This window comes from Microtus oregoni, unplaced genomic scaffold (genome assembly GCF_018167655.1).
Source record: "Microtus oregoni isolate MIOR12 unplaced genomic scaffold, Mior012 000077F_ref0000221, whole genome shotgun sequence".
NCBI classification, from domain to species: Eukaryota; Metazoa; Chordata; class Mammalia; order Rodentia; family Cricetidae; genus Microtus; species Microtus oregoni.
Window position 1 is genome coordinate 1,433,389 of NW_024544029.1, and position 13,103 is coordinate 1,446,491.

The window sequence follows — 13,103 nt, forward strand, 5'->3', positions numbered from 1 at the left end:
GTCATCCAAGCATCCTGAAGCTATACGTCTGCCTTATATTTTTTCAAATTTATAATTTTGTAAATAAAAATTAAACTGTTCAAAAATCACAGCTATTACACTTTTGATTAGTTACTTCCTGTCCTCAGGCATATCTGACTGATAAGGACAGATTCTAGGAAAGTAAGTTGTGTTTTCTAAAAGGGCCACAACAATGTGTATTTCCTGTATCTCTATATAGAACTAACCATTCTGAGAGGAATGCAAGCAGGCAAATAATTTCATCCATCGGTCTGTGAGTTTTCATATATTTTCCCATTAAATATAAAGTCCCATAAAGGACTTTGAAGGGCCATCAGTAAGCATAGCAAATGGGTGTAAGTAATTCAAGTAAATGTTAGGATACAGATTTGGTTTGGAAGGGGTGGAAGTTAACCACTCAGTTCAATGTGATGAAGAGTTGCTTCTCCCTCCCTCTCTTCTTTCTAGAAAGTTCAGTGCTGAAGCCACTAGGTGGAGCCAGTCAAGACAGGCTCCAGTCTGCCTTCCCAACCCATTGGAGGGTTCCACTGTGCTTCTCCATGAATTCTGTGTCACTATAAATACTCACTCTCTCCCTTGCTGTCCCTCTAAATACCCGGATGCTTCTTCCCATTGCATGTCAACAATTCACTCCCAGCTTCCTCCCTGAACCCTCCTGTACGGTGTCTAACCAGTACAGCCAGCCATTTTTCAATGTCTCTGCAGGCAACACACACATCAACATACTTTATTCTTCTTGCCTTTCTTGGAACTTATTTAGATCTCTCTCGCAGCACAGCAATGAGCTGCTGGAAATATACACTGCGCCCAGATAGCAAGAAATTTAATCCGAGGAGAAAAGGAAGAAAACATACTGGTCAGACCTTGTCTATCTCTACAGGGCGCTACCTGGAATTTAATCAGTATATCTCAGTGATTTCATAGGGAACAAAATATGAAAGAGTATTTTATTTAGGTAAGATAATATGTAGTCTAAGACAAGCACAGAGTCCTTTGAATGTAAAGACACTTACACACCAACGGAAATACCTATTTGATACATTGGCATTGACCTGAAACATTCTTATGAATGATATAAAATATCCTGAAGTCTCTGGCCTTCCGGAGTCCCAGACCAATCCTCTTCTTTAACATCTGTAGGAACTTTCAAAGCAGAAGCAAATCTTGCTTTAAATTTAAAGCAAAGTAATTAGGAAACTAAGCAGTGAATTTCAAAGCATTCTAATAGCTTCCTGATTGATGGGAACACTTTGAAATGCCTTGAGTTTATAATGGTCTTGTGGCCTATTATAGGGATGGAAGTTTTTTAAACAACTTTTTAGTCATAATCTCTGTAAGAACGGGGCAAGAAGAAAATTAGTATGAAAAAAATCACTAAGCAGAAAATCTTGAAGAATTGTCCACTGTTGAAATTTGCTTGTGTTATTTCTCCCCAGAACTCTCATGCACAAGAAAGGAGTGAGGTTGTGCCAAGAATTTTTTTTTTTTTTTACTGAAAAGCATTATGATGCCAGTGTGGCTTACACATGCAGACAACATCTGGTTCGCTCAGAAAGGAATCAGAGTACGGAGGTCTGCTAGAGATGGGATGTGGACAGACTGGAGCTTTGATATTAAACTCAAAGTTCCTTTTAATGATGATAATTTGGTTTGCAGACAGGAATGTATAATTTCCGATCATTATTCGTTAAATGTTTCAAACAGTGGGAAGACCGCAACACCTATTTTTCTCCCTACAGTGGGATTCTCATGAATTACTGAATTTCCACCTTATCGTGTGACCTTGAAATATATCTAAAAACTAGTTTTCCTCTATTGCTATACATGATCTTGGAATGTCTAAACTATGTGATACTCATAATATCTCCTTAAATCTAAAGTGACCTAACCATTCTTCAAAGTGTGGCTAGCAAAGCGTTGAGCTAATTCTAGCACATTAGAAAGGGTCATTTTATTTAGTCCTGCTTACTCCCGAGTCACTGACCTTATTCCCATATCTACTATCTGTAACCACTGCATTGAGTTTTCAAAACCTAAGCACTAAGCATAAAAGTAATCTTTAGTGAAAAGCTCGTCTTTCAAAAAATAGACTGTAGTTAATTTCTCTGCAGAGATTGCCTGGACCCATGTCATCCAAGAAGGCTTGGTCACCAATTTCCTTCTAAATAACCTCCCCATACAACTACTGTTTTAAGAAAAATAATCTAACTAGCAAAAAAAGATCTCTGAGCCATAAAGCCAACAGATTCCAGACAATGGTATCCCACTGCTTGAAAAGGGCAGAAAGTCCATTTTATTTAGATATTGTCTTCTTTCTCCAGCATCATTAATGCTTGTCACAAAACATTCCCCCTCTTACTCCTGCCCATTTGTACTTGACAGAATGTCCTCTGGGCTTGTTCCATCTTACACGTGACAGTTTTGACCAATGATACGTGTATAGTGGCACTAGATTTCCGAAAGAAAGAAAGAAAGAAAGAAAGAAAGAAAGAAAGAAAGAAAAGAGGGCCCCCTATCCTTCTTGGGCTCTCTGCAGGGCCTCCATTCCCTGCATATCGCCTCTTTCTTCCTAGCCCACCCAGCTCCCATCCAGAACCCTACCCACTTCGGCCCCACTGTCCTCTTTTGACATATAACATCACCCAGCCCAGCCTGTCTGGGCACTGGGTCCGATTCCTTGGGGCACCCAAGCGGGCGGGAGTCCCTTTGTTTTGATTGCCTGCCTGCACCAAGCAGGGTAGGTGCTTTGTTTGTGACCTGCCCAACCAGCACGGAGGCCTGATCTCTCGGCGCCAGGAGAGCCAACGCTGGGGAGAGTCAGCGTTGGGTAGGCAAGGAGACCTGATCCGGTAAAAGAAGATCCAAAAGGGAGCATTTGGAAGAAGAAATGGGCAGACGCCAAGGCAAGAATTCGCCCAACAAGCTGAAAAGCAACATGAAGCCACCAGAAACCAGCGACCTCACAACGGGAGGACATGAACACCTTAATCAAGAAGAAGTAAAAAAGATTGACTTCATGAAAGTGATTAATGCCCTTAAACAGCATGTAAAAAACGCCCTTATAGAAATGGATGAGAAATATAACAGAAAGTTTGAAGAATTGAATAAATCAGTGAATGAGACCCTAGAAAACCAAGGAAAAACAATCAAACAGATAATGGAAACAGTTCGTGACTTGAAAACTGAAATGGAGGCAAAGAAGAAAACACAAACAGAGGGCCGGCTGGACATGGAAAATTTAAGTAAACAAACAGAGTCTACAAAAACAAGCATAACCAACAGAATACAAGAGTTAGAAGAAAGAATCTCAGATTCTGAAGATAACATAGAGAAAATAAACACACTGATCAAAGAAAACAGCAAGTCCAACAAACTCTCATCACAAAATATTCAGGAAATATGGGACACAATAAAAAGACCAAACCTAAGAATAATTGGAGTAGAAGAAGGAGAAGAAGTGCAGCTCAATGGTCCAGAAAATATATTTAATAAAATTATAGAAGAAAACTTTCCCAACCTAAAGAAAGATATACCTATGAAGGTTCAAGAAGCATACAGAACACCCAATAGGCTGGATCAAAAAAAAAAAAACATCCCCTCGCCATATAATTATCAAAACACAAAGCATACAAAATAAGGAAAGAATATTAAGAGCTGCAAAGGAAAAAGGCCAAATTACTTATAAAGGTAAACCTATCAGACTTACACCTGACTTCTCCATGGAAACCATGAAAGCCAGAAGGTCCTGGATAGATGTACTGCAGAAACTGAGAGACCATGGATGCAAGCCCAGATTACTATACCCAGCCAAGCTTTCGTTCACTATAAATGGAGAAAATAAAATTTTCCAGGATAAAAACAAATTTAAACAATACGCAGCCACAAATCCACCCTTACAGAAAGTAATAGAAGGAAAATCACTAACCAAGGAGTCCAACAATGACCACAATAAGTCAGACATCTAGAGACCCTTCACCAACACAAATCAAAGAAGAAAAACACACAAACTCTACGACTAAAAAATGACGGGAGTTAACAACCACTGGTCATTAATATCACTTAATGTCAATGGACTCAACTCACCTATTAAAAGGCACAGGCTAAGAGATTGGATACGAAAACAGGATCCAACATTCTGCTGTTTACAAGAAACACACCTCAACCACAAAGACAGGCACTTACTCAGAGTAAAGGGCTGGGAAAAGGCTTATCAAGCAAATGGACCTAAGAAACAAGCAGGTGTGGCCATACTAATCTCTAACAAAGTAGACTTCAAACTTAAATCAATCAGAAGAGATGGAGAGGGGCATTTTATACTCATAACAGGAACAGTTCATCAGGATGAAGTCTCAATCCTGAACATCTATGCCCCTAATATAAAAGCACCCACGTACATAAAAGAAACATTGCTAAAACTCAGGGCAGCCATCAAACCGCACACACTAATAGTAGGAGACTTCAACACTCCTCTCTCACCAATGTACAGGTCAATCAGACAGAAACCTAACAGAGAAATAAGAGAATTAATGGAGGTAATGAATCAAATGGACTTAACAGACATCTATAGAACATTCCACCCAAATAGGAAAGAATATACCTTCTTCTCTGCAGCTCATGGAACCTTCTCAAAAATCGACCACATAGTCGGTAACAAAGCAAACATCCACAGTTACAAAAAAACATTAGTAACCACCTGTGTCTTATCATATCACCATGGATTAAAGTTAGAATTCAACAACAATCCTACCCCCAGAAAGCCTACAAACTCATGGAAACTGAACAGTCAACTACTGAACCATACCTGGATTAAGGAAGAAATTAAGAAAGAAATTAAAGTCTTCCTGGAATTCAATGAAAATAAAGAAACAACATACTTAAACTTATGGGACACTATGAAAGCAGTCCTAAGAGGAAAGTTCATAGAAAACAGAGAAAGCTCACATTGGAGACTTAACAGCCCACCTGAAAGCTCTAGAAAAAAAAGAAGCAGACTCACCTAGGAGGAGTAGAAGACTGGAAATAATCAAACTGAGGGCTGAAATCAACAAAATAGAAACAAAGAAAACAATACAAAGAATCAATGAAACAAAAAGCTGGTTCCTGGAGAAAATCAATAAGATTGATAAACCCCTATCCAAACTAATCAAACGGCAGAGAGAGAATTTGCAAATTAATAAGATCAGAAATGAAAAGGGGGACATAACCACAGACACAGAGGAAATGCAGAGAATCATTAGATCGTACTACAAAAGCCTATATGCCACAAAACTGGAAAATGTAAAAGAAATGGACACTTTTTTAGATAAATACCATATACCAAAGTTAAACCAGGACCAGGTGAACAATCTAAATAGACCTGTTAGTCGTGAAGAATTAGAAGAGGTTATCAAAAACCTCCCTACCAAAAAAAGCCCAGGACCAGATGGCTTCAATGCGGAATTCTTCCAGAACTTCCAAGAAGAACTAATACCTATACTCCTTAATGTATTTCACAATATAGAAACAGAAGAGGCATTGCCAAATTCCTTTTATGAAGCTACAGTTGCCCTGATACCAAAACCGAACAAAGACTCAACCAAGAAAGAAAATTATAGTCCAATCTCACTCATGAACATCGATGCAAAAATCCTCAACAAAATACTTGCAAACCCTATCCAAGAACACATTAGAAAAATTATCCATTATGATCAAGTAGGCTTCATCCCAGGGATGCAGGGCTGGTTCAACATACGAAAATCTATCAATGTAATCCAGCATATAAATGAACTGAAAGAAAAAAACTATATGATCATTTCATTAGATGCTGAAAAAGCATTTGACAAAATTCAACATCCCTTTATGATAAAAGTCTTGGAGAGATTAGGGATACAAGGGTCATACCTAAATATTAAAAAACCTATATACAGCAAGCCGACAGCTAACATCAAATTAAACGGAGAGAAACTTAAAGCCATCCCACTAAACTCAGGAACACGCCAAGGCTGTCCACTCTCGCCATACCTCTTCAATATAGCGCTTGAAGTTCTAGCAATAGCAATAAGACAACATAAGGGGATCAAGGGGATTTGAATTGGAAAGGAAGAAGTGAAACTTTCGTTATTTGCAAATGATATGATAGTGTACATAAGCGACCCCCAAAACTCCACCAAAGAACTTTTACAGCTGATAAACACCTTTAGTAATGTGGCAGGATACAAGATCAATTCCAAAAAATCAGTCGCCCTCTTATACACAAAGGATATGGAAGCAGAGAGGGAAATCAGAGAAGCTTCACCTTTCATGATAGCCACAAACAGCATAAAATATCTGGGGGTAACCCTAACCAAGGAAGTGAAAGATCTATTTGACAAGAACTTTAAGGCATTGAAGAAAGAAATTGAAGAGGATACCAGAAAATGGAAGGACCTCCCTTGCTCTTGGATTGGGAGGATCAACATAGTAAAAATGGCAATTCTACCAAAGGCAATTTATAGATTCAATGCAATCCCCATCAAGATCCCATCAAAATTCTTCACAGATCTGGAGAGGACGATAATCAACTTTATATGGAAAAACAAAAAACCCAGGATAGCCAAAACAATCCTATACAATAAAGTATCTTCTGGAGGCATTACCATCCCTGACTTCAAACTCTATTACAGAGCTACAGTAATGAAAACAGTGTGGTACTGGCATAAAAACAGAGAAGTCGACCAATGGAATCGTATAGAAGACCCGAATTTTGACCCACAAACCTATGAACACCTCATTTTTGATAAAGGAGCCAAAACTAAACAATGGAAGAAAGAAAGCATCTTCAACAAATGGTGCAGGCATAACTGGATGTCAACCTGTAGAAGAATGAAAATAGACCCATATCTTTCACCATGCACAAAACTCAAGTCCAAATGGATTAAAGACCTCACTATCAGTCAGAACACATTGAACCTGATAGAAGAGAAAGTGGGAAGTACCCTACAGGAGATGGGCACAGGAGATCGCTTCCTATGTGTAACCCCAACAGCACAGACATTAAGGGCAACATTGAATAAATGGGACCTACTAAAACTGAGAAGCTTCTGTAAAGCAAAGGACACTGTCACCAAGACAAAAAGGCAACCTACTGACTGGGAGAAGATCTTCACCAACCCCGCAACAGACAAAGGTCTGATCTCCAAAATATATAGAGAACTCAGGAAACTAGACTTTAAAATGCTAATTAACCCACTTAAAAAATGGGGCACTGAACTGAATAGAGAATTCTCAGCAGAGGAAGTTCAAATGGCCAAAAGACACTTAAGGTCATGCTCAACCTCCTTAGGGATCAGGGAAATGCAAATCAAAACAACTTTGAGATATCATCTTACACCTGTCAGAATGGCTAAAATAAAAAACTCCAATGATATCCTTTGCTGGAGAGGCTGTGTAGGAAGGGGTACCCTCATCCATTGCTGGTGGGAATGCAATCTTGTGCAACCACTTTGGAAATCGGTGTTTCAGTTTCTCAGGAAATTCGGGATCAACCTACCCCTGGACCCAGCAATACCACTCCTGGGAATATACCCAAGAGATGCCCTATCATATGACAAGAGCATTTGTTCAACTATGTTCATAGCAATATTATTTGTAATAGCCAGAACCTGGAAACAACCTAGATGTCCTTCAATGGAAGAATGGATGAACAAAGTGTGGAATATCTGCACATTAGAGTACTACGCTGCGGTAAAAAACAATGACTTCTCAAATTTTGCATGCAAATGGATGGAAATAGAAAACACTATACTGAGTGAGGTAACCCAGACCCAAAAAGATGAATATGGGATGTACTCACTCATAATTGGTTTCTAGCCGTAAACAAGGGTCACGGAGTACACAATTGGTGATCCCAAAGAAGCTAAGTAAGAAGGTGAACCAAAGGAAAAACATATAGTTGTCCTCTTGGCTATGGGAAGTAGACAAAATTGCCGGGGAGAAAATTGAGATCTTGGGGGTGGGGTGGGATGGTGGTAAGGGGAGATGGGGAGAGAAAAGGGAGAAGGGGAGAATGGGGGGAACTTGGGGGAAAAGGAGGATTGGGATAAAGGAAGGTTAGATAGGGGAGCACGGAAGCACAATTCTTAGTTAAGGGAGCCACCTTAGAGCTGGCAAGAGACTTGAACCTAGAGTGGCTCCCAGATGCCCAAGCCGAGGTCCCCAGTTAGTTCCTTGGGCAGCTGAGGATAGGGAACCTGAAATGACCCTATCCTATAGCAATACTGACGAATATCTTGCATATCATCATAGAACCTTCATCTGGTGATGGATGGAGATAGAGACAGAGACCCACACTGGAGCACTGGACTGAGCTCCCAAGGTCCCAATGAGGAGCAGAAGGAGGAAGAACATGAGCAAAGAAGTCGGGACCACGAGGGGTGCACCCACCCACCGAGACAATGGGGCTGATCTATTGGGAGCTCACCAAGGCCAGCTGGACTGTGACCGAAAAAGCATGGGATAAAACTGGACTCTCTGAGCATGGCGAACAATGAGGGCTGAGGAGAAGCCAAGGACAATGGCATGGGGTTTTGAACCTACGTAATGTGCTGGCTTTGTGGGAGCCTAGCCAGTTTGGATGTTCACCTTCCTAGGAATGGACGGAGAGGGGAGGACCTAGGACTTACCACAGGGCAGGGAACCCTGACTGCTCTTTGGACTGGAGAGGGAGGGGGAGAGGAGTGGGGGGAGGGGGAGAAGGGTGGGAGGAGGGGGAGAAGGGTGGGAGGAGAGGGAGGGAAATGGGAGGCTGGGAGGAGGTGGAAACTTGTTTTTTTTTCTTTCTCCTTTTCTCAATAAAAAAAATGGAAAAAAAAGAAAAAAAAACAAGAAAAGAAAAGAAACATCTGCTGCTTGGACAGTCTCAAAGTATGTGTGTCCTCCATACAACATAATTAGCCTAGATGTTTGACTCCAGGTCACACACTGACCTCTGGGTTTATCACTTCAAGCCACAGTACCAAGGTTTTATAGGGCAAAGTATTTTACATATAGAAGTCTCACCATCCTTACTGCTGACAAAACGAAGCTTTCATAACAGACACCTGTAGGTAGGCCAGACTGCCACGTTGGATTCAACTCACTTCAAGGTGAGCCTTCCTGAATGTGCAACTAGAAATTTCAGTTCATTGGCTTCAGACTTTGCTGCCCCTCTCTTGGTACAGATTTCTTTCTAAGGCTGTTCTTGCATGTCTTGAGATCTTGCAGTACATGTGGTTTCCATCCTTGTCTGTTTGTGTATGGAATTAGTTATTGATTCCAGTGTGTTAACCCTGACTTGCATCTCTGAAATGAAACCAATTTGGACATGATGCATGATCTTCTTATTGTGTTACTGAATTCAATTTGTAAGGTCTTTTGTAAGTTTTGTTTTGTCTGTGTTCATCAGGGAAATTGATTCAGCTCTTTCTTTCTTGTGTCCTGTTCAAGCTTTTGTATCAGAGTGACGGTGTCTTTGTGGGATTATTTTGGTGGTATTTTTTTTCCCTTTGTGTTTTACGGGACAATTTGGGAAGCATGAGCATTAGCCTTTCTTTGCACATTTGGTAAAGCTCCACTGTGAATCCCTCTGGTCCTGGAGTTTTCTTTACTGGTAGGCTTCTTTCTACTACTTTAATTTCACTGGTTTTATTTTGAAGGGTCATATGTACCTAGGAATTAATTCATTTCTTCTAGATTTTCTATTTTTTCCCACAATACATTTTCATATTCCCCAACGATTCTCCGTATTTCCCTGGAATCTATAGCAACATCAACTTTTCATCTCTGATTTTTCTTAATTTGAGTCTTCTATTTCATCATTTGTCAATCTTGCTTTATTTTTATGACCAACCTCTCATTTCTTCTTTTATTCTTCTTTTATCTTCCGATGTAACTAATTTATTTTCTTACTTTTGAATTTTATGTAAATAACTTGTAAGGAGCATGCACACTATTAGGTTTTATTGTGAAAATTTCAAACCAAATTTTTTGTTTCTTCACTCTTCTCATCCACCCCCTGACTCCTTCCCTTGTTTCCCTCTGCATATCCTATGGCTTCCTCTCTGTTTTCATGCCTCTTGTGTACTATAGTTTCTTCCCTTCCTCAACACCTCCTTTCTCACTTCTCATAGTTTCCGTTCTAGTCTCAACACCTATACCCACACTCGACCCCATTTATGTACATCTAAGTAATACAAGCTAGAGTCTATATATGAAAGAAACATGTAGTTTATTCCTTTCCTAGTTTACAATCTTGTTTATATATAATACTTTCTAGAAACATCATTTCCTGAAGAATTTATAGTCTATTATTCTTTGCATCTGAATAAAATCCCACTGTGCATATGTACCGCATTTTCATTGCCCATCAATCTACTGGTGGATATCCAGACTGATCTCACCCTTGCTATTGTCAATAATGCAGCCGTGAACAGGGTTGTGTAACTATCTCTGTTGCAGACTATAGATTCCTTGGAGTGCATGCCCAGGGTTGGTATAACTGGGTCTATGGAAGTTATAGTTCTATGTTTTGAGAAAACTCTATACTTATTTCCAATGTAGATGCAGCGGTTTGCACTTCCATCACCCATGAGACCTCTTCCCTTCACCCTCAACAGCATTTCCTGTTGCCCTTCTTCTTCCTGATCAGCATTCTAACTAAGGAGAGATGTAATATCACCATAGCTTCTTTTTTAAAAAAAAATATGAAACATTTCACGAATTTGCTTGTCATTCTAATTTTCTTCATATTGTTCCAATTTTAGTATCTGCACTGCCAAAAAGTGAACACTGTCCGTAGTTTTAATATGCATTTTTCTGGTGGCTAAAGGTTCAAACACTTAATAAGTACTCATTGCCTATTTGTGCTTCTTTTATTGAAATCTGTCCATTCATTTCATTTATTTACTGACAGATTTGAGATTGGGGCATTTAATCTTGGCAGTTCTTGTTATATTTCAGACATTATGCCTGCCGGAAGCACTGCTGCCAAAGCCTTTCTCCCGTTCTGTAGACAGTCAGTTTCTCTCCACTTGCTGGCTTCCTTTGCTGTGTAAGAATCCCTTTTTAATTCCAAGAAGTCTTACTTGCTCATTATTGAGCCTACTTTCTGTGCTACCAGAGCCCTGTTGAGGAAATTCTTACCTATGCCTATATCTTGAGTGCATCCTCAGTTTTCATCTAGAAATCTCAGCAATTGGGGTTTGAAATAAAGGTCTTTGATCCACTTTTAATTGATTTGGGACAAAGTGAAAGCTATGGAGCTATTTTCATTCTTCTTCGGTTAGATAGCCAATTTTGTCAGCACCTTTTATTAAATAGGTTTCTTTTCTTCAGTATAGGTTATTTTGATATCTTTTTTTTTTTTTGAAAATTAGGTAGTCATTGCGGTGTGGGTTTGTTTCTGGACCCTCTGTTCTGTTCCACTGGTCTATGTATCTGTTTTTGTGTCCTTACTGTGCTTTCTTTGTTACTATGGCACTGTGATATATAATTTTAAGTCAAGTGTTGTGATGCCTTCAGATCTAATCCTTGAATGCTCCAATTTCAAAAAAGCTGACAATACCAAACTTTCAGGGTTGACATACAAAACGGAAAAATTCATGGGTCTTTAGCACAGCAACTAGTGCCAACTAAGGCTCAAAATACAGCAGTTTCTTGACTAGTTAGTAAAAATAATACATCATTTACATATTACAAGATTTGAAGATGGAACCAATGAGATGAAAACAAACTGGAATCCATGTAGTTTACAGGAAGCAAATACCGCCAGCTTCGGAGCTGCTGACCACAAATAGTAAGTCATAACTGCTGCTTTGTGTATAGGAAAATGAAAGGATAGTCTACTTACTGCTAGAGAAACACGGTCTCTGACATCATAGAAACCCTCTTGAACCTCTTTCTAGAGATCATTTGGTTATATAAAGAGTCTGGGGTATTTGTTCAATCCCAGTTCCTAGAGAAATAATCCCACACGTTTTAAGGCACAGATGTATAGCAGAGATGAAGCCGTTCAAGATGCACAGTGACAGCTGAAGTGTGTGTGCTCCTGTGCATGGCAGAAGGCAATGGTCTTATGCAAACTGGATTCATTGCCCTGTATGTCTCCATCTATCAATCCGCCAGTTATGGTGGATTATTGATCCAAACCAGACTCAACTCCCTAGATGTCTCCACCTGTCATTCCTCCACAGCTATGGTGGATTATTGATCCAGGACTCCATTCCAAGTTCTTAACCAGCTGCATAGGTCTTCATGGCATTCATGAATTTGACTCTATGACTTCTCCATGAGGCTATAAATCCATGAGAGACGGTCCTCTTCCTTGAGAAGAAAAGTGTGTTCTATGGTTCAAGACCCAAATGCCTTAATTAAACATTCTCTTATAAAGCTAATTTCCACCATCTCCATCATTATTCTAATATAGTGACGTCTAAATTTCCCTTGAAAACTTGTGCTACAACAGCGCAGAGTCATATTATAAGCTGGGACTCTTTTCATTACTAGTTAATAAAACCCCAACTCAACCCAGCTTAAGTAGACTTAATTAACTTCCATAAATGAAAGCATTCTGGGTTTCTAGCTTTAGGTGTGACAGGATCCACGTCTTCATCATGGCTCTTACTGTTCCTCCCATGGAGAGCTAGCTCATCCAGGCACCAGCACAGTGCCTATAAACTCAGTCTTTTGTGTGAAATTCACATATTAATTTTAGTTTTAGCTTCCTACCCTTTCTCCACAAGTAATAATCACATCAACTATGCGGTTTCAATCTGGAAATCACTCTGTAGCCCAATTTTTTAAACAAATCCTCTCTCTCTCTCTCTCTCTCTCTCTCTCTCTCTCTCTCTCTGTGTGTGTGTGTGTGTGTGTGTGTGTGTGTGTGTGTGTGTGTGTAACTTCCCAGACAGGAAGCAGACAGCCCTTCCTCAGTGAGTGTCATAGTTCTAGGACAGTATCATCATCCAGACCTGAGCATGCGTCCCTGAGACATGGAGTCATCGATGCTCAAATCACAGTGGAATTTGTCATGAGACAAAAATCAGAAAGATAATGTCACTAATCTTTTCTAAAGATTTTCTGGTAAATGA